General features: G+C 45.4%; 1 long non-coding RNA gene across 1 annotated transcript; it reads left to right on the forward strand.

The window, feature by feature from the left end:
- The first annotated feature begins 386 nt into the window (after window positions 1-386).
- Window positions 387-21,872, forward strand: LOC121134811. The gene is made up of 3 exons (XR_005872021.1): window positions 387-523; window positions 19,109-19,279; window positions 21,309-21,872. It is a non-coding gene; the product is annotated as an uncharacterized LOC121134811 (long non-coding RNA).
- Window positions 21,873-23,276: the final 1,404 nt, after the last annotated feature.

Genomic DNA, 23,276 nt, shown 5'->3' on the forward strand with positions numbered 1-23,276 from the left:
GTCGTCGTTTGGTTTTTTTTTCCAGACACCACTGCAGAATGTTATAGGCCTTGAATGACAGTGCTGTTTGCAAGAAGTTGGAGTGTGTGTGTGTGTGTGTGTGTGTGTGTGTGTGTGTGTGTGACACTACACTACTTCAAAATCCCAAGCCTCCCAAACGTTTTCATGTTGAGAGTCGGAGACACTATTTAAAATTTGCATACAAACAGAGCCAGTACCATAGGAATTATTCTGACCACAGCCCATCTAACTTCTGCTCTCTCCCATGCAGCCTTCCCTCTCGGCCCACCAAGCAAGCTGAGCACACTTCTCTGTTTACTCTGGGAGACCGTTGGTACTAGAAGCTTCTTAATGTTCTTCATCCTTTAAGAAGGGAGCTCCAGCGTGGGCGTGGCCGGGAAGGGCGTGGCCGGGAAGGGCGTGGCCGGGAAGGGCGTGGCCGGGAAAGGCGGGCTGAGGCCTGGAGGAGCTGCTGTTACCAATGTCTCCTGGTTCCAGTTTACTTCTCAGTTCCCAAGATGAGGTACCCTAAGATTTGCTTTCTCCCCAGTCCCTTCTGAAAATAGGGGGTTGGCTTCCATCTGAGCCATGCACTTCATGGTGGGTGGTGGCATTCACCAGGAGAGGACAGGTGAGGGTTTCCTTCAAAAAAATGAGTGCTGAGTCCTGAGAGACCGTCCTTCGGGAGAACTGTGATAACACTCAGAGATGAACTCTAGGTGCAATTAGACCTGGGCACCTTTCCCTTACATACGATGAGGGTGCTGAGATATAGGGTTCATATTATGTTCAATTCACTCCCTTTTTTTTACCTCCAACCATTTCAGTTCAGACTCAGACAATGTAGCCTTCAAGGGCCAACTTAGAAGAAGAACTTGGGCTCTCACCAAGACACCCAAGCCTGCAACAGCCTAGACCTCATTTCCCAAGTTCCCGGACACAGGGAAAACTCTAGGAGCAGGAGAGAAATGGCCGGCTCCACAGACCTTCAGGTGCAGAGGCCCCGCGGAAGTTAGGCAATGGTTTGACACTGTCTGCGGGCCAAGCTTGGCCAACACAGTATTAGGCTGGTCTGGGCTGTGCAGGCAATCCCTTCTCCAAGGGGGAATCTGTGTGTGCTCAGTCAAGGTCTGACTAAGCCCTTAGACCTGGGAAGTGAAGTCTTGCTTCTAGGCTATTCCTTACCTCAAACGGTATATGTCTTTGTTCAATTTTTTCTTTTGTGTCTGTTTCTGTATTAGTCAGTATCCTCTAGATGAAGGGAACACAGTTTACAGGGTGTGGTTCAGCCAGCTGGCTGTCTACCAACAGAAGTATGAGAATTCAGGAGTCGCCCAGTCCGTGAGGCTGGATGCCTCAACTGGTCTTCAGTATACATCAGAATCTTGAAGAAGCAGGCTCTAACGCCAGTGACAGGACAGGCTTGCCAGTGAGAGTTACGCAAATAGAGCAAGATTCCTTCTTCCAAGTCCTTTATATAGGTTGCCAGCCAAAGATGCGGTTCACGGTAAAGGTAGATTTTCCCATGTTAAAAGATCCAGATTAAAAGTGGGCCTTCTTATTTCAAATGGTTTAATTAAGGAAGAAAAAAAATCACTCACAGGCATACCCAGTCACTTGGGGTTTAGTTAATTCTAGCTGGCAACCAAGAATAGACATCACAGTTTGTCTTTTTAGGTATGGTCTATCTCACTATAGATCAGGATGGTCTTGAACGTATGATCCTCCTATCTCAGCCTGCTGAATGCTGAGGTTGCATACAGCATACATGCACTGCCATGCCATACCCTTCCTTCCTTAAGAAGGGATAATATCCCACACTGTACGTACACAGCCTGTTTCTCAGTATCTTCAGGGAATCGTCCAGGACCTTGGGAACAACAAGTTTAGGGTGCTTAAGTCTGCATTTTAAAAGGAATAGTGTTTATATTGTTGGGGTACCCCTAATTGAGGAGGGGTCCCCAAGCTGGATTCGTCACCCCAAAAATCAAGAGTCCACGCGCCAATTGATGCAACACGCAAGAGGCTTTAATTAGGCATCTGCAGATGGGCCTCTCGGTCAGCTTTTAGACTGATTGGCCCCGAGGTTCAGTTACAATCAGCTTTTAAAGACAAAAACCACAAGCCTTTGGGAGGGGTCCCTATCCTGTGACAGGGGGGTATGTGACTACTGACCAGGGGAAGTAGATGTCTTCCTGACCTACACGTTGTAAATTCCTCAAACCTTGGTATGAGTTAATCATCTCTCCCTAAGTAAATGGTAGTTATCATCTCTTTGCTTCCCACGAATCTTGTTTGCCCATCTCTGATGCCCTGGTAAGTTCTTCACAGGTGGTCAGCAGCCCGGAATTGGCCTTTTGTGGGTTTACAGCCCTTCTGCAATTAAGGTTGCTAAACCATACATTTCATTCTGTGGTTTGGCCAGTTCCTGGGATGGGGTCCTTTGTTCACTTCCCAAGTTCTCTAGTGGGGTGCCCTCCTTGTTTAAGCTTATATTTTATTTCTATAAATTCGGGGTCTTTCAATGTATAACCTGTGTTTTTACTTCTATATGCCTTTGGTCCTTCCCTGGATGAAGTCTAGCACTTACTATAGAGATGGTTATGTAAACAGTTGTTACACTGCGTTCAGAAAACAGCGGCAGGAGAAAGCATCAATGTGTGGACCGTACAGATGTGTTTTCCCCAAATACTCCCCCCCGTGTGGCATCTGCCAATGCCCAGCTGAATTTTGGAACACCGTGGCTGTCATCCAGACTCAGTCACCCATGGACACTTGGGAAACGCTACCTTTGCACCGCTCGAATCACAATGCTATGCATACTCTCACTTACTTCCACAGTGAGGTGTCTGCAATCGAAGCATCACATTCCCCAAAGCGTAGCATGCCAAGCTGTGGGAAAGGGTGGGGTCTAGAGCACAGCTGGAAGGAAAACATCTGGCTAGAGAATCTCACAGACCCCGGGGCAGGTATCTGGAACACTTGGAAATCCGAGTTGCATTTTGGAAAGAAATGGGCAGAGCGCCCAGCTGCAGAGCCTTCTGGATTCCCAAGGTTGAGCTCAACTGGGACTCGACACCAGCTTCTCCCAGATCCATCGTACATGTCTCCAACCCATTGGGGGGAGTGAACCTGGACTTCACAAGCTCTTTAAGCAACTCCAGTGGAGGACAGGCTGCATTCAGGTCCCACAGCTGGTCCTCCCTGGAGTTACAGGCTGCGATTTCTCTGTAATTACAGCATCAGTTCCGAGCAAGCTCTGCTCTGTCCCAGATGCTTCACGTTAGGTTGCTGTCCAAGTTGCCTTGCAGGAGCCTGGCTCGCTGCGTGGCTTGTCCTTCCTGGACTGTAATATTCAAATTCACGTAAAAAAAAAAAAAAAAGATGGTAAAGTGGTTCAAACGTCTTTTTACTTTTTTGGTGAGTGAACCCGGAATGTTGTAAATTCTGAACCCTCTAAGTACCACCTGGGGCCAGCAACAGCCTGGGTAGCGCCCTCTGAGGATTTGACCACACTGACACAGACGGTAGGATGGGGGTCATTAGGACTAAGAAGAGCAGGAGAATGGAGAGCAAGAACAAGGATGCCGGGCACCAAAATATAGCAAGAGAGAGAGAGAGAAAGAGAGAGAGACAGAGACAGAGACAGAGACAGAGACAGACAGAGAGAGACAGAGAGAGAGAGACAGAGAGAGAAAGGAAGAGAGAGAGAGAGGGAGGGAGAGAGAGAGTCATTTTAATACTAAAAAGCACAGTAGGGCAACTACAATCTAAAAGAGCAAGTTCCATTATGTCCACATAATAGAAAAGCTGAGTCCAAAATGCTAATTATCCCGACTGGATGAGCACACATTGAAAACATGTATTGAATTAGAATACTTTACTGCATAAAATAAGTACAAATATCATATATCAATTAAAAATAAAAGAAAATGAGACAACATCAGATGCCATTCCTGGTTCTGAAGCAGAATCTTCATTTTATGCAGGTGCACACACATGGTGATGACGGCGGTGATGATAGTGATGATGGTGATGATGATATTTACCCCAAGCCTTTAATTTTCCACCTATGTGGCAGCAGGTTATGATCTCAGGGGCAAGGCCCTGCTCTTAAAAATGCCACAAGCTCTGGCTTTGATTCAGCATTATTTCTTGCCTTTCATATAGAAGTGATTCCACCAATCCCTGCCTGGCTGCGCCACTCCTCTCTACATCTCCAGAATGGATGAATACCAAACCTCAATACCACTCCTGTTTCTTTTCCCCCTTGTTGTGTGACTTCGGAGTTATGCAACCAAGGTACACTCGGAGGTAGAACATAATTTTGTGGAAAGCTGAAAAATGGCACCCCTCTCTGTAAACCCAGGTTCATGTTCTGTGCCTCAAAGGGCCATAGAAGGGGCCACTTACTGCGTTTACCTCGGGAATGACTGGGGCAGTGCATTTCCGCTGTGGAGGCTCCAGATTTAGTCCCCGTCTCTCAAACTGATTGTCTGAATCGGACAATACAGAATTTTTCATTTCTCAAGCTAGTAATAGCATGTCTTGTGTTACTGGTGTAGGAAATCAGAGGGCATTAGAATTCTGTTCTTCAGTTGTAAACGAGGTCCACTTGGGTGTTGTTTTGTTATTGTTGTTTGTTTGTTTGTTTGTTTTTTCTCTTCTGCTCTTTTGGGGAGGGACCTGTTACCCAGCTCCAAATAAATCACACCTGGAGACTTACTCTTACTTACAAATGCCCGTCCTTATCTTGGCTTGTTTCTAGCCAGGTTTTCTTAAATTGTCCTATTTATCTTTTGCCTGTGGGGCTTTTACCTTTCTCTATTTCTGTGTAACTTTTCTTTCTTTCTTACTCCATTGCTGGTTGTGTAGCTGGGTGGCTGTCTCCTTCTTTTCCCTGGCTCCTTGATCTCCCTTCCTTCTCCCTGTTTTTTTTTTTTTTTCTCCTTCTATTTATTCCCTCAGCCAGCCTGTCACTCTTACCCTGTCTCTTGCCTTGCTATTGGCTGTTCAGGTCTTTATTAGACAAACAGGCACAGTAGCACAGCCTTTCAGAGTTGAACAAATGCAACATTAAAGGATGCAACACATCTTCCCACCGTTAAAACGGATGTTCCCCAGCATAAACTAATGTAACGTATCTTAAAATAATATTCTGCAGCACTGTGGCTCTGGAATAAGCTTGGTCACAGATAGCGCTAAAGAGGTTGGGAAAAAAGGAATAGAGCCAGGTGTGGCGGCATGTGTCTTTGAGCCTAGAACTAGGGAAGACAAAGACAGGAAGAACTCTGTGGTAGAATCCTGAATCTTGGTCTACACAGAGTGAAAAACTGTCTTTTTGGTTTTTCGAGACAAGGTTTCTTTCTCTGTATTGTTTTGGAGGCTGTCCTGGCACTTGCTCTGTAGATCAGGCTGGCCTCAAACTCACAGAGATCCGCCTGCCTCTGCCTCCCGAGTGCTGGAATTAAAGGCGTGAGCCATCAACGCCTGGCAAAACTGTCCTTTTTAAAAGAGGTCTGAGCTGGGCAATGGTGGCACACGCCTTTAACCTCAGCATTCGGGAGGCAGAGGCAGGCAGATCTCTATGAGTTCGAGGTCAGCCTGGTCTACAGAGCGAGTTCCAGGACAGCCAGAGCTACACAGATACATAGAGAAAACCTGTCTCCAAAGGCCCAGGGAAAAAAAACCAGTCTGAATCTGAAATGCAACCTGGGTTCAGTTCCCAGCACCCACAGGGCAGCTGTTGACAACTGTTGGTAACACCACAGCCTCTTGTCACCTTGGTGGGGCACCGCAGGCACATGGTACAGACATACATTCAGGTGAGACATCCATGCACATAAAAGTAAATAAAATTTCACAAAGAGAAAGGGACTAGGAAACATTCAGGTACATCTTGAGTTATATTAGCCCAGAGTGACCTGAAGAGGAAAGCAAGATGCCAATGTAGTGACTTAACAAAGTACCACAAACTGGGAATCTTAAACCCAAAACAAAACAAAGCAAAACTGAGAGACGTCTCAGTTCTGGAGACCAGGAGTCAACAAGGCTCATTACTCCTGCTGCCTTTTCCCCTAGATTGCAGATGGCTGCCTTCTCTCTGAGTCTTTCTGTGTGTGACCTCATGTCAGTGTCCTGTCTTTACCAGGATACTTATTATACTGGATTGTGTTAATAAGTATGGTTTTACTTTAATTTGCTTCTTTAAGCAGATTGTCTCCAAATAAAGGTCCATTATGAACTCTCAAGTGCTAAGACTTTGGCATGTACATTTTGAGGGGGACACACTTTGGTTCATAAAATGCTATGCATTTCCTCAAATTTAGAAAGCAGTTTCACGTTCTAATAGTTTAGTTGCACGAGGTCACGTATGATCTAAAAAATATTAAAAAGGAAAATTGTAGAATAAGCAACACATAAGCCTTAAGTTGCAGGCATTATGAGTATCATGATCAAAGTTTGTGTTGTCTTCCTTCATCTTAACCCTGGTTGTGAATTGTAGTTGTGACCAGTGTGCCCATGCTGTCGTATATGTCACCAGTCACTTAGTAGCTATCTCGGTCATCATTATAAGAAGGATTAATACAATGGGATATATAGAGAACATCCATGAAATTTTTGTTACAGGCTATCGCTCTAGTTTACCGTTACTGTATTATCTACTGTGCCTGGTTTATAAATTAGTACCTATGTTATAGGGTTCAGCATTCTCATGGCTTCAGGCATCCAGTGAAGGGCCACTGCTGGGTTTACATGTGAGTATGTGCATTGGGGGGCAATGATCGCTACACTTATTTTGCTAGTTGATAAAAAAAAAAAACAGTACTGGTCTGGAGACCTGGCGCCCTGAAACACCCTCCTCTGCATTAGGATGGAGCAGGGATCGGAAGAACTCAGAGCCAGCTGGGAAGGGTATGAATGACCCAGGAGACAACTGGTCTTATCATTTAGATATGGACAACTGCTCTTTTCATTTAGATATGGCCTGCTCTCCAGGTTGTTGGGATTGTTGGCCTGGCCTGAGCTCCCATTTCCCACCGCGCGTCAATCTGGGATGCTCCCAAACCTCAAGGTACTCTGGGGTTTTGGGTGCATAGCTTTTCCATCTCCAAGGCTCAGAGTCTCCTCCCCCCATTCTATCCTTCCCTTCAACTTTCCATTCTGTCTCCAGGTGGGGAAAAATTATTTTAACGGCATTTGAAATTAGATCAAACCTACCTGAACTCAAAGTCAACTGATTTAGTCTTCAGCTAAGTCGTGTTTGCTGTGTACCTTGTCGTTTGTTACTGTCCCTGGGATTAACCTATGCGGTTGTGGGCAATATTAGATTATGAGATCCTACAAGTGACTGTGAGCTTGCCCTTGTCAGTGCAGGTGTGAATTTTTGGTATCCAGTAGAGAAATTTCTACTAAAGATTCAGTATTTCTATTGTGTTCTGCTTTCCCCTTGGCCTCTTAGGGCATTAGCAGAGATTGTCTCTACTTAGAAAACGTACTTCAGGGACATGTTTCTTCCTGTCTCCTGGAAGATGCCCTGGACCTTGTTCTGTGAAGTAAGTGAACCAGCTTTGCCATCCTTCTGGGCTCTTTCTAGTGAGTTAATTAAAGCATTCACACGGGATCCCATGCTTAACTTTGTGACCAGGGCTGTAGAGTTTGTCACAAAGCTTGTCCTTGTAGCTTCTGAGTTTTTTTGTCCATCCTTCTTTCTTTTCAGGCTCCCACTGTCCCCTACAATCATCCATGGCTCTGCCTGTTGAACAGAATAGTGCAAAGACTCTCCTGGTGCATGACTTTCTATCTTTGCAGGCTCCAGTTCACTGGTATCTTCAGGATCATTTTACCATGGGTGAATTCTTTTAGATCAGGAAGCGATTTAAAATATCAAATAATCCAGAAGAAAATCACATGGCCGTAGCTGTTGCTCTCATGAAGCCCAATGGGCAGGCAGGTAGAAGGCTGGACTCATGCCTTCAACTGTGAAAACATAGGACCACGGACAACTTGCCAAACATTTTGTGAGCAAGCTTTCCTTACTCATTTAAAGGACAGCAGACCTGATCTCATCAGTGTCTGGTCTGGGCAGGAGTATGGAACCTTGTGCTCAGTAAAATTTATGAGTATATGCATTTCTTTAAGCACAGGTCCCTCCAGATCCTGTAGTCATGTATACCCATTAGATATTTCTTACACAGTTGAGTCTCTGGTTTGGGGGTTATTAACTGACTAAGACCATGCACTCTTACATTGTTGCCTACTTCCTACATCGTCCTACCTAAAATATTAATCACATAGTATTTTCACTGTCGCATCTGCTGCGCGGCCTGTGTCTGAGAACATGCGGAGGGTGTCGGGGATTGACAACACAGAGACTTGTTCAACGATGTAAAGAAAACTTTAAGCAGGCCCCAAAAAGGTTCAAGAAAACTTCCTAAGAAAGGCTCCCACCAGAGAAGCTTCTGCTCTCTCCTCTCCCCTGGCTGGTTCCGCTCTGACTCCAGAAAACTGATCTGGGCATGGCAGAAGAGGCTGTTAGTTTTTGGACAAGGTCGAGGTCAGGGTGGTTTCTGTGGGCAGGCCTTTTCCAGGAACTTAATGCCCCCAGGCATTGTATTGTTTTTAGTAAACATGTTTTTAGTAAACATTGTCATACAGCTGCCCACTCCCAGGCAGAAGGGGAAGTGGGTCTCTGCTCAAGGTCTGATGTTCCCACATTTCACTGTATGTATACTACTTACCCATTAGTTCCTTAGTGACTAAATTGATTACTCATTCAATTAGCTGCCATCACATTAGTCTTGGTGAAGTTACTCTTGTTACACTTAATACTGTCCTAAGAACCAAGAATTGACACTGGCAACTCAGATATTGTAATGAGAAATCAAAGTGCTTTCCTTGAATGACAAGGTAGAAGTTTTCAATAAGAAGCAAAACAAAACAATCGTGTGTTGAGATCGCTGAGTTCTATGATGAGAAAAGAATTCCATGTATCTTATGGTAAAAAAAAAAAAAAGGCAAAAGAAGTTCACGATAGTTTCCTAAGCCATCTCAAATTGTGGAAATTATGGTTATAACGTGTGGCAAATGCTCAGTCAGAGGGAAAGGCATTGAGTTTGTGTGCACACTTATAGGAAAAGGGTAGACATGCTGTTCTAGTTTAATCTCTGATGCTTTGAGAAAATGCTTAGTGCCAAAGCAAACTAGGGGAGGGAAGGCTTAGTTTTGTATGTATGCATGTATGAATGCATGCATGTATGTATGTATATTATGTATCATGTATGTATGTATGTATGTATGCATGCGTGTATGTATGTATGTATATTATGTATCATGTATGTATGTATGTATGTATGTATGTATGCATGTGTGTATGTATGTATGTATATTATGTATCATGTATGTATGTATGTATGTATGCATGTGTGTATGTATGTATGTATATTATGTATCATGTATGTATGTATGTATGTATGCATGCGTGTGTGTATGTATGTATGTATGTATGTATGTATGTATGTATGCATGCATGTGTGTATGTATGTATGTATATTATGTATCATGTATGTATGTATGTATGTATGTATGCATGCGTGTATGTATGTATGTATATTATGTATCATGTATGTATGTATGTATGTATGTATGCATGCGTGTATGTATGTATGTATATTATGTATCATGTATGTATGTATGTATGTATGCATGTGTGTATGTATGTATGTATATTATGTATCATGTATGTATGTATGTATGTATGCATGCGTGTGTGTATGTATGTATGTATGTATGTATGTATGCATGCATGTATGTATGTATATTATGTATCATGTATGTATGTATGTATGTATGTATGCATGCATGTGTGTATGTATGTATGTATATTATGTATCATGTGTGTGCTTGAGGCATACAAGGGCAGAAAAGGGAGTCAGAGCCCCTGGAACTGGAGTTACAGACAGCTGTAAACTGGAATATGGGTGCAGAGAGTCGAACCTGAGTCCTCTGGAAGAGCAGCCAGTGCTCTTAAACCACTGAGGCAACTTTCTAGTCCCAGGAAAGATTTTTTAAAAGTTTTTAACTATCTACTCTAGATCCCTGTGTATCACTAACTGGAATAAAGGCAGGAAATTGAAGACAGGCCTGGCTACTATACCATGCAGCGTACCTTTAAGATAAGGAGCTCACTTCATATTCGAAGAGGTACATCGGGAATCATGGCGGATGCTGCTGACAGGATGGCTTTCGACACAGCTTCAGGGCCATCTGCCCAGGCGTAGTACAGGGAGCTGAGTCATCCTACACCAGTTAGCAGTAATGGCAGTTCCCCACAAGTCAACATGATCTAGACCATTCCTCTTTCAAGGTTCCCTTCTCAGATGACTCTAGGTTATATCAAGTTGATAATTAAAGCTAACCAGGACATTGGCAGTTTTAGGCATCCACTAGGGGTTTTGAAATGTATCCATGCAGATAGAGAGAAAACAGGTATATTTTACATTAGCAGAAATTATCACCGCAGTTTTCTTTAATAACTACGAAAACCATCTTTAGAGCTAGATAAGCTTAGTTTTTAAAGCATTCATTTTATCTTTATTGCATTTATGTGTGTGTAAAACCTATGCGCTTGGGTGCCTGAAAAGTCAAGGAGAGGGCATTCGATCCCCTGGAGTTTGAGTTACAGCTGATTTTTTGAGCTGCCATGGGAGTCCCTACTCCTCTGCAAGAACAGCAAGTGCTTTTAGCTGTCAAACAACTATGTTTCTAGTCTCCAAATCAATTAATTAATCTATTTATTATTACACAATATTGCTACTTCTGTCTGTGAGTTCCAGAAAGATCTAAATGGTGGTCTTTGATTTTTTTTTACCTCCCCTCTCTCTCTCTCTCTCTCTCTCTCTCTCTCTCTCTCTCTCTCTCTCTCTCTCTCTCTCTCTCTCTCTCTCTCTCTCCAGAGAAAGCTTTCACCCAATAGACAAAGCCAGAGCTCCCTTCCCTCTCCCTCAAGTCCCCATTCCTCTTCTTCTTTAATTAAAGTGGGTAATTTCCAACGAGCATTTGTGTCTCTTGGTGTCCATTTACCCATAGTAGTAAAAAAGTCATGCAGCAGGATGATACTGAAATTGCTTCTTTGTTGGTTTCTTTCCCTCCGTTCTCAGCCTGCATTCACTAAGCACTGACCGCACGCCGGTCTTTACGGATGCAATTCGGCAGTTCCCTCGCAAATCCACAGCCTCCAGGGAGGATACGGTAATCGTATAGATAACGATGTACAGTGAGGTAGAGATGAAAAGAAGCTCGGGAGTCGGAGGCCCTGGAAAGAAGGGGACCATCCCGGAAGGAAGTGACACTGCAGAGGCTGGATGGCAGGTTCACTGTGGGAGTCTGTGGGTGAGGCCTTGGAGGAGAAGGCTTTGGATAACAAGTGAAGGTGGGTCGATTTGGGCCTTATCTCACGAGAGACTCACAGATGGGCTGCTGAGCAGAGGAATAGAATGATTGAAATGGGACCTTAGAAAGATGCCCACATAGTCCATAACTTAGACTGGGTGTAAGGGAGGGGGGAAACAGGGTGTGGACAGTGAGTGGCCTTGGCAATGTGCAAGGATGAGCTGACATTAGAACTCTGGGAAACGACGTTGCTATATCAATGTCTACATTTACATTAGCTATCAAGGGAAAGAAAGGGACTGGGTGAAATGACAAGCTGGGGCTTGTCACGTGTGTATGGAAGAATGATCACTGGACCGTCGAGAACATTGAAGCTTGATAGTACAGAATTGCACGCCAGGCAGAAAGACAAGCAGAACAGGACTGATGAGAGCTAACACCAAAGGCATCTGATTCCGAAGGCAGTTTTAATGTCGTTGGTGATGGGATGTGCTGGCCTTGTCATGTTTTCACTGTTCCCCAGGTCCTCCTTCCCTCCTAGACTACTGGCCACGTTTGTCCCAGACACTCCATGGATAGCTGTCTCTCTTGCTCTCTGCGACCTCTGACTTTGAGGTCTTGCGGGTCTCCTCTGCTATCTTTCTCTATCTGGGTCCCCATTGCTAGTTTCTTACTCCATCCCTCTGTTCCAAAACGTTTCCCTAGGAGGCTTAACACATGGTCTTAGGTGACAGCCTGTGGAGTGGTTGAAAGAGACTTTTAGTTGTTATTTGTCTGTTACAGTTTGGGTCTCCAACACGTATTACAGGTGTAGTTGTCAGCTTTTGTATCCTGCAAATTAGTAAAACCTATAACGGATAGGCCTAGAGGGAAGAAGTAGATGTTGTGTCCCTGGACCCTTCCGTTTCTCTTTTTGCTGTCTGATGAAGTGAGCCGTTTCCTCTACTTACATGCTTCTGCCATGATTACTACTGGACCACAGGCTGAGTGGGGGGTGGGGGGGGGCATGTGGAGCCCAGACTGAAACCTTGACAGTGGGAACTGTACCCAACTCTTCCCCTTCCGGTTGATTTCTCTCTGACTAAATACAGTCGTGTCTGTGGAAAGCTGACTAATACTCTTGACTTTCCTGCTTCGTGTCAAGGAATCTCAAAGGGAATCCTTACCAACACACACTTCTAATGGGACTCTTACCAGTGGAACTTCCCACTGTTGCCCAGTGACTCCTACCCTAATATTAGTTAGACCCAAACATTCCTCCAGTGATGTTTTATCCCACCCTGACCCTACCTATGAGGCTTACACAGGCCTTTACCCAATCTTGACTCTAGTCTTTGATCAATACTACACCTGAATCATGAAAATGCTCGAATGATCTTTGAGTGAGGTCTTGTTTTCCCTTTAGAAGAGACTTGGCAGCCTCTAGCTACTAGCATCTTGTGGGTGGAATCCAGTAATTCTCTTAGACGCCCACCGATGCACAAGATGGCCCTCACAAAAATAACCTTCCTCAAAATGGCAGGAATGCTGAACTGAGCTTCCCAAGCCTAGGACAAAGGTCACACGGTACTCTAGACAAATTCTCCCTCTATGAAACTGTCAGCATTTTTGCTATTGACTTCCTGCCTCTGACCCACAACCTCTTCCGTTTAGCACTACGGACACGCTGGTCACACCTCAGGTGCTACCTTGGTTTAGCATCACCTTAATTCTTCTCACACCTTTTTACCTTCCTTATTATTCCTTACTATATTCCAGGTAATCTCTCTGTAAAGTGCCCCACCCCCCCGGGTCTGTCTTCCATCTCCTACGGTTGACACAGGGACTCTTCTGAATTCCCCTGGCTCCCTCTGTAGAGGCCAATGGACCTTCTCCCACACCCCTAGAGGTTCAGTTTTTCAGCTGGAGAGATAAAGTCATGATGGGCAGATAGAAATGACAGAGATATTTGTCTGGTTCCTGGGAGCCGCACTCTACCAACATCCGTTAGGGTTTAGAAGCTCCCTGACCCTTTCGGGAGGTGGGGGATGGTGAGGCGTCAGACTATTTCAGAAGTGGATTAAACTATCTTGGGGGAGATAAGCAATACCTCAGGATAGAGTAGTTTAGGTCAAAGTTGTCTGGGCTCTCTGTGGGTTGTTATCTTTTCCATGAGCTAATCTTCGCGGGAATCCCGTCTTCAGTTCTGTAAAGGAACTTGCCCCTTCCTTGAACTGGCAAGATGGCTCATCAGGAAAAGGAGCATGCCCAGAAGTCTGACAGCCTGAGTTCAGTCCCCAAAACCAGCATGCTAGAAGGGGAGCTCTGACTCTAGCAACGTACCCTATGACCTCTGCGCACACTTGACGCTCACAAAGTAAGTGAAAACAATTTTTAGAAGCCTTTTCGTGTGTTTCAGGAGGCGTCATGGTTTGAAGAGTCAGCATAGCTCTTATGTTCGAATGCTTGTTCTCCAGTCAGGGAACTATGCGGGAAGGATTGGTAGGTGTGGTCTTATCGGAGGAGGTCGATAGAGTGTGTTACTGGCGGGTGAGCATTGAGGTTTCAGAAGTCCGTGGTACCCCCAGTCTTGCTCTCCCTGCCCTCAAGTTGTGGATCTGATGTGAACTCTCAACCAGTTCTCCAGCACCATGCCTGCCTGCTTGCTGCCATGCTCCCTGCCATGGCAAACACGGACTAACTCTCTGAAACTGCAAGCAAACCCCCAATTAAAGGCTCCATTCTACAAATTACTTAGGTCATGGTGTCTGTTCCAGGTAACGGAACAGTAACTAAAATAAGGAGACAGAGGTAGGAGACAGTGTTGGGGGGAAGTCCTGTGCATTTGTCAATAAAGCACTGCTGGCCAATAGGGAATCAAGATAGGTGGGACTAGGAGTCCAGGAGAACTCTGGGAAGGAGAAACACAGAGAGTCAAGATGTAATGCCATGGGGTAGGAAGCCTGGAACTATTCCCCGGTAAGAGAAATACTTAGATTAACAATTATGGGGTAGTTAGAGCTAGCCAGTAAGAAACAAGCAAGGCCAACAGCTTCATAATTAATATAGCTTCCTGTGTGTTTATTTGGGACTGATGCGGCTCTGGAACCAGGCTGGCGGGAAGGCTTCTCTCAAGGAAAAAGCCTCCCTTTACAAGACAGGCTTTGGATGAAGGTTAGAGAGAGACCTTGGGTCTGAGAGGGCTGTGATTTCAACTCAAAGAATAGCCTGTAGAAGTGTCACCTTTGAAGTACTGTTTCCCCAGGCCCGGTTCTTGTACACATATGCTACTTTTTACTACTTCGTGGCTGTTCTCCAACTATGGGATTCTTGGGAATGGGATTTTAAAGTCTTTTACAAACCCAGCTGTATCCCCCCACAGAGGACACACAGCTGACATTTAAAATATAAACCCACTCACTGGTCTTGGGTGAGCAATAAATGAACGAACCGGTCAGTACACGGATGAGGAAAACAGAAACGTGTGTTTCAGAGCTTGCATTCAGGCAGTTCCTGCTTCATGGAAGTAATGCCCATCAGTAGAAAAAAAATATGTTAAATACACAAATATCAGCAATTTAACACTGAAAATCAGTGTTCTACTTAATGTTAAGTGTGAGAAGTACGAGACTTTTCAAGCCAAAGGCATTTGGCTGTATGGTATCATGCTTACCAAATTGCCAACCCAAGTACATGGGGGATACTCAGGAGGTGTCGTGGTTTGAATGAAAACGGTCCCCATCATCTCATGCATTTGAACACTTGGTCTGCAGTTCCTGGAACTGTTTGGGAAGAATTAGTGAGTATAGCTTTATTGGAGGAGGTGTGGCCTTCTGGAGGACTTTGAAATCTTAAAAGCCCAAGCCATTCCCTGCTAGTGTTCTTTTTCTCTGCCTTGTGCTTGCGGATGAGATGTAAGCTCTCAGCTACTGTTCAAGCGCTATGCCTGCCTGCTGCCACGCTCCCTGCCAGGTTGTGTATAGACTCATCCTCTGAACTGCAAGCAAGCCCCAGTTAGAAGACTGACCTCAAACTCACAGACATCCACCTGTCTCTGAACACTCCCTGCTCTAATCCCATGCTGGAATTAAAGGCATCTACCTTTTTTTAAAAAAAAAAAAGATTTTATGTATTTTATTGTGTATACAATCTTCTGTACTGCATTCCAGCAGAGGGCACCAAATCTCCTTCAAGGTGGTTGGGAGCCACCATGTGGTTGCCGGGAATTGAACTCAGGCTCTCTGGAAGTACAGTCAGTGCTCTTAACTGCTGAGCCATCTCCCCTGACCCGGCATCTACCTTTTATAAATGGTTTTGGACATGATATCTCTCCACAGCAATAGAAAAAGTAACTTATGTAGAAGCTGGTACCGGAGAGTGGTGTATTGCTATGACAGGCCTAACCGTGCTGGTTTGGGGAGGAATGTGGAAGACTAGGAAAGCAGCTGAATGACCTAAATGGACTTAATGGACCAGTCCAGTAGGAGCTTAGAAGATGCAGCGCTGAGACCACTGTGGACTAGAGAGATTCCGGAGGGGGCAGGGTAGCAACTAGGCTAGAGACAATTCTTGTGATATTTTGGTAAAGAGTATAGCTGTTTTTTTGGTTGTGTTTTTTGTTTTGTTTATCTTTTTATTATTATTATTTTTTCTTTCCCTGTCCTAAGAATCTGCCTGAGGCTAAGAGTTTGGGACCAATTTCTTTGGTAGAGATTTCAGGACTCCTTAACGTTGACTATGCTGTGTCATTATTAGCAATCACTCTTACGCAGGTCTACAATGAAAAGGAGCAAGTAAGACAAGAAGAGATTACACGTTGTACAGTTTGAGGAGACAGAGAGAGCACCCGGAACTCTGACGATGGAGCCCAGGCTTGTGCTGAGGGGGAAAAGGAGAGCCCTGCTGCTAAATGGAATAAAAGGAAGCAGTGTCCTCAAGACAAGAGCCCACCCAAGCTAATCCTGTAACAGGAAAGAGGAAAACATCAGCCAGTTGAAGCTTGTGCAAAAGTTACTCAAAGAGGGAGCCATGCTCCACACCTAGCAGGCAGGTGAATTTAGCAGCACAGACCAAGAGGCCCAGGCTTGAGAATCACGACGACACAGTGAGAAAGGAGTTCGGGAATCTTCCTCTTCAGATAAGGAAAGCTTCTGAGGCCCCGGGTGTGGCAGGAGAGTCTCCGTGCATGCGTAGGCCCAGAGGGGCCGTTTGTGGAGCTGTGAAAGGGAAGCCTGGGTTGTGTGGAGACCCCAGGAGGTTGGAGGTGGCAGAGCCATGTCCTCCAGGGAGAGCTGCAGACGGGAAGTGGAATCAGCCCAAGAGAGAGAAGAGTGTTGCAGTCAGCAAAGCCAAGCTGGAGGGGCGGTGCCTTCTGAGTCCTTTGGCATGGGGCACAGAGCTAAAGGTTTTAGAGTCTACCCCGCTCTGTCCAAGTCTTCTCTCTTGGAAAGGGAACGGATATTCGGCGCCTCTGCGTGCTGGAAGTATGTGATTTGCTCTTGTGTTTTATAGAAGGTCACAATTAAAAGACTGTCTTGGGTCTCCAAAGAGATTTGGATTTCGCATTCTGCAATACTGAAAGACTGCGGGGACTTTTGAAGTTTGCTTTGTGATAGTTAGGTTCCAAACCCAGGGCAAACGCTGAGGTGCCTACCTAACATATCAAAGCAGACCTGGCCACGCCCAAGTTCTCCCAGCATCTTTCAGGCCCTATGGCTGAAAGGGTATGGCTGGCATATCCTGGCCTCTACCCTAAACTCCAGCCCAGGTTGCTCTAACCCCAGAGGCTCTTCCTTATATAATACAGACATTTTAGGTACCTGCTACTTTTGTTCCTTTGACCTCTTGACTGATGGACCTGGTTCTCTTCTCTCCCCTATCCCTTCCCGCCCCTCCCTTTCCCACATAGCCCAGCTCAGTATGGTCATTGTGGGGACACCAGACCTTGAGCAGAGACCCACTTCCCCTTCGGCCTGGGAGTAGGCAGCTGTAAGACAATGTTTACTAAAAACATGTTTACCAAAATCAATACAATGCCCGGGGCAATAAGTTCCTGGAAAAGGCCTCCCCACGGAAACTGCCCTGACCTCGACCTTGTCCAAAGACTAACCGCCTCTTCTGACATGCCCAGATCAGTTTTTGGTGTCAGAGCAGAACCAGCCAGGGTAGAGGAGAGAGCAGAAGCTTCTCTGGAGGGAGCCTTTCTTAGGAAGTTTTCTTGAACCTTTTTGGGGCCTGCTTAAAGTTTTCTTTACATCGTTGAATGAGTCTCTGTGTTGTCAACGTTCTCGGACACAGGCCGCACAGCTGACGTGACAGTCATGTCCACTCTGGACTCTCCCAGATGTCCCTGCCTCTACCTATTATAGGTCCCTTTTACCTATAATAAAATTTCTCCTCCACCATACCCAGAAACAGTCATTTCCACCCCTTCATTCCTTCCTTCTTTCTTTCCTTCCTTCCTTCCTTCCTTCCTTCTTTTCTTCAATAATATGGCTACAAGCCTTTGGAAGGCAGGGAATGGAATGAGGTGATAGTCATGGGCTTGCCCTCTGAAACTGCAAGCAAGCTCCCAATGAAACGCTTTCTTCTACGTGTTTCCTTGGCCATGGTGTGTCTATGCAGCCATAGAACAGTTGCTTACACAGGACGGAAAAATTACACATGAATTAATATGCTACCAGGTTGAGAATGCTGAATGGTTATCACTCATCGTTGTGACTACATATACTCTTCGGGGCTTTGAGTTCCATATGCAGATGCCACTCTGAGGATAATCAGCCGTGTGGCTTTGCACAAAGCGTGTGTCCTTTGCCCTTCACAGTCCTCAGCTGCAAATGTGAGGGTGTTGGCAATACTGTTGTTAAAATGTTTAGGTTTATCCAGTAAGGAGACACAAACCGTGACTCAAGGATCCCACGTGGAGTTTATTGGTAGACAGGGAGGGAAAGGGGGGTGAGAGGTAACCAACCTGTGCAGAGCAGAGAGAGAGAGAGAGAGAGAGAGAGAGAGAGAGAGAGAGAGAGAGAGAGAGAGATTGAGAGAGGGGGGGAGATGGAGAGGAAGACAAGAGTAAGAGAGTAAGAGAGCATAAACGGGCAGGGGTCAGTCCTTTAAAGGGGTCCTTTGCACCTGGGTGGTTCTCACAGAACTCTGGCCTGGCCAGAGTGCTGCCTGAGAGCATCTTGCCAGGTAACAGGGCAGGCCAGCGTAATGCCTGAACCTTTCAAATACCCAGCAGGGTTCCCAATGCATTTGTTTTATTTTTGCCAAGTTCGGGAGTTAGGATGCTTCACTTAATTAACAAGGTTTAAATGGCGTGCGACAGAAAGAGAGAACTCAGGTGGGTCACAGAGGAGGGAGTACATAATTTCAAACAACAGGAACTAAAACCCATCCAGCTCACTACTGGAGATGCCAGAGTGGACTGAACATACACATCAAGGAAGTCCGGCAAACCTCTCATCGGTTTCCATGAGCTTTAATGGCTGCCGCTCATACTTAATCCATCTCCAGAAAGTCAAAGCTGGTGCTTGCCTCAAGAAAGCCTCACGGAGTAGCTGCTTTGAGAGCTTCTGAATGCTAAAGCTGTGTTGAAAAAACGCCTAGGAGCTCTCTCTTATGTCTGGCACAGGAAAGACTCTCGACTAATTGTGCTATGCTCAGTAAAAAAATAAAACCTGGGGGTGAATACATTTGTAAGAGGCTGCAAGTTCTTTTTCTTTGTCTTCCTCTGCAGAGTCCCAGTGCTCATTAAAATGTGAAAGATCCGGAGAATCCCTGCAGCAAGGAGACTGGCTGAGGTATTTACAAAGCAGTTAATTAACATCACACTGCAGCAAACCCATCAGCTTAGGTGGATTGGAAGCCTGACAACTCCTTCTCCCAACTGATGAACATGGCGACCAGGGTAAATATCCAAAGTTGATGCTGCCAAATCATCTCTGTGAGACACGCTGGACTTCTTTCTCTGAGTAGGCATGGAGCAGCTCGGGTATTATCTGACTCCTGGTGGGTTACAAGGTGATTAGCATATTTTGACCACAGGGAGAAGACTGTGGTGCTGGGCAGCTGTGAGCAAACTGCAGCTTAAGTTTCTGTGGCGGTTCCAAAGAAAATGGCCACCAAAGGGTGTGGCACTAAAGGGAGGTGTGGTCTTGTTGGAGTAGGAGTGGCCTCGTTGGAGGAAGCTTGTCACCGTGGCGGTCGTCTCTGAGGTCTCCTATGCTCAAGCTACACCCAGTTAGATAGTTAACTTCCTGTGGCCTGTAGGCTATCGCTCATCATTGTAACTACATATTTTCTTTGGGGCTCTGAGTTCCATTTGCGGCCGGCACTCTGAGGATAATCAGCACTGTGGCTTCACAGTCCTCAGCTGCAAAATAGAGCTCCTTCTCCACTGTCAGCTCCTTCTCCAGTACCATGTCCGCCTGCACACCCGCCAAGTCCCACCATGACGATAATGGGCTAAAATCTCTGAAACTGTGAGCCACCCAGTGAAGTGTTTTCCTTCATAAGAGTTGCCCTGGTCATGGTGTCTCTTCACAGCAATAGAAACCGTAACTGAGACATTTCACAATATGTTTAATTTGTTCCTAAATCAATCTTTTGTTTTGCTGTGTTGATGATCAAACCCAGGTCCCAAACCTGTTGAGGAGTTATCCTCCCATAGTTGGAACTCACTATGTAGATCAAGCTGGCTTCCAACTCACATACGTCCTCCTGCCTCTGCCTCTGAGTGCTGGGATTAAAGGTGTGTAACACCATTTCTGGCAGCAGTAGACATTTTTTTTAAAGGATCCAGTTTAAAATTTTTTTTACAATCACTCATTTTTTTTCAGTGCACTGGCTTGAACCCCATAGAGCCACATTCCCAACCCTAGTTTCTAATATGTAACAGAGTTCCAGGGTTAAAATTCATTTAAGATGACTCAGGATTTGCTGCTTTGAGCTTCCTTACATTTTCATAAGTGAGGCTGATTTGTGCAGGTTTATATATATGCATCTGTAAACATATATGTTTATGTATGTGTTTGGGGAGCTGATAAATAGTCGTGTTTTAGAACTAAATTCTGTGTTTTGTATAGTTACTATCTTGTGCTATTACTTGAAAACTGCCAATCCCTCAAAAGAAATACAAGGTTGAAATAATTCACACAGAGAAAGTATACTTTGGAGAGGGTTTTGTTGTTGTTGTTGACATATATTCAAAATTCTGTACTAGCTCTTTGGTGACCTACAGTGGTTAAGTCCAGTTTTGAAAAGCTTTGCTTGTAGATAGTGTCTCTGGCCCACAGACTTCAATTAAGCAGGTCTCATAGGAGCTCACAGAGACTGAAGTGACAAGCACAGTGCCTCCATGGGTCTGTGCCAGGTCCTCCGCATATACGTTATGGTGGTTAGCTTGGTGTTTTTGTGAAACTCCTAACAGTGGCAGTAGGGTTGTCTCTGACTCTTTTGTCTGTTCTTGGGATTGTTTTCTTCTGACTAGGTTACCTCGACTAGCCTCAACGTGAGGGTGTGTGTCTAGTCTTGTTTTATCTTTTTATGTTGTGTTCAGTGGATATTCCTGGGAGGTCTGATCTTTTCTGAAGGGAAACAGAGGAGTGGATCTGGGGAAGAGGGAAGGCACAGGCGGAAAGGGAGGAGTGGAGAGAGGGTAAACCATGGTCAGGATGTACTGAGAACAACAATAACAACAAAAACAATAATAATTACTAAATAAACAGAGTGTCTTTTGGCTATGTGTTTAACATGCATAACACACAGCCACTGCTCACCTTGACCGTTATGATATGCAGGTAATAAATTGTTCAACTTAAAAAAAATAAATGAAGAAAGAATTATTGGCTGAAAGGATAGTGTGAATATTACTCAATACTAACCCTATCTTAATAACAATGAAACGTATTTATTGGATCATTGTTTCTCTTCAACAGAAGCTGAGTGGTGATGACGGAGGTGACACCAGAGGCATTGAGACCAAGAGCCTGCCTGCAGTTGGTAGAAATATTGCTGCTCAAGTACTAAATATGTCTCAGAGAGAATTGTATTTGAGTATCTCAGCAAAGCTTAAAAAAAAAACAAAGAAAATGCTGAATCTGTAATCGTTATATCACAAACAATACAGGACCCTTCATGTATTTGAAGCCCCTGTGGCCTCTCTCCAGGGTTTATCCAAATAAGAGTCCACTCATACCAGCCCTGAAAGAGAGTGTGAACCCCAGGAGCTTTAGTGCTCAGCAAAGGTGTCTAACTCACCACTGCTGGATTTGCAGTTCAGGGCACCATTTTGATGATACCCAGAAGTTTCAAGGTGTAAAAAGAAAACCAAGAATGACAGATTTCAATGCATTTCCATTCCGTGTTTGTTTAAGTCAAGGCTCACCAAGGTAAATGGCAATACCCACCCTGAGGTTGTGTGTATTTCCAGTGTCTAGCAATTCTCAACAGAGCAGAGGGGAAACTCAGTTTGAAGAAATTAAATACCAACCTGCCCTTGCTTTCCTTTGTTCTGTGGTCTTTGTTGGATATCACAGGGGAAAGGGGCACAGGCTATTTTGTTTGCGGGTCACTCGCATCATAAAGCCGTAGCTGTCACAGGCTACATGTGTGTCGTTTCTGACTTAGATCCTAGACTATTAGATAACGCAGGGCCCACAAACAGGCCCACGATGGGGGTCTCGTGTCTTCCACTGTGAATGTTGGCTAAGAGCTGCTTGCTCCCTCGCTACACAGCAGAAGAATGTAAGTGGAAACAAGGGAGGAGATGTATGCACCCTTTCATCCTGAACTGGGAGGCTTGCTGTGAGAACTTTTCCTAAGAAGTGAAGACAGGGACTGAGAGCTCCTATGAAGTTCCATGACCAAAAGGCAATTTGGGGAGGAAATGGTTTATTTGATTTCCCCTTCCACTATTATAGTGTAGTGACCAGTCTCCCCGTTTTAGCAGCCATGACAGGTTACCATGTGCTTGCATGACCTTGCGGTTCCTGTCCTGGTCACTAGGAGGTCAGATGCCCTCCTCGTGGCAAGGAACCAATCAGAAGTTAGCAGGCAGGGCTGTGCTTTACGGACAAGTGCACAACAGTGATGTGCAGAGCATAGCAACCACCCTGGGAGGGCCTATGGGCCTTAGCAACCAGCTGACAAATCAACACAGGGCAGGTCATCCAAACTTAGAAGCACACCAGTCCTGAGACTGTTTCATACCCCTGGACACTCCCCTTTAAGATCCCTGCCTCGTGATTTCTTGGGGTGTTTTCTCCGGCCATCCGCCATGGTGCCGGGGTGAAAGGGCCTGAGCTAATGGGGTTAGTTAGTTAAATGACTTTAATAAGACTCTTCGCTTTTGCATCGAAACGGGCCTCTTGGTGATTTTGGGGTTCAGAACTTGGGCGCAACGATAGCACATCATTGAAGGAAGCCAGGACAAGAAAGAATTCAGTCAGGGCAGGGACAGGAGCGGGTGCAGAGGCCATGGAGAGGAGCCGCTTACCGCTTACGGGCTAGCTTGTCATGGCTTGCTCAGCCTGCTTTCTTACAGAACGGAAGACCACCAGCCCAGGCGTGGCACCACCCACCCCTGGGATGGGCCCTCCCACATCAATAACCAGTTAAGAAAATGTGCTACAGCTGGGAGTTATAGAGGCATCGTTCTCTGTTGAGGTTCTCCTTTCTTATGGCTCTAGCTAGTATCCACCTAAGACTAGCCAGGACAGGGACTGAGGTCACTGAGGCCGGAGCAGCTCTGTGAAACCAGCTGAGCTGTGGCTCCCTTCTTCGCCGGGCTTTGTTGTAGTTGCAGGGAGTGCAGAGGATATTGGCTGAGGCACTATGGTGGCCCCAGGGCCAGCTTGCTGAGTACCTGTATGCAACCCCCTCCTCTTGGGAGCTCCTTGTTCACT

This window comes from Mesocricetus auratus, unplaced genomic scaffold (assembly GCF_017639785.1).
Source record: "Mesocricetus auratus isolate SY011 unplaced genomic scaffold, BCM_Maur_2.0 Super-Scaffold_100030, whole genome shotgun sequence".
NCBI classification, from domain to species: Eukaryota; Metazoa; Chordata; class Mammalia; order Rodentia; family Cricetidae; genus Mesocricetus; species Mesocricetus auratus.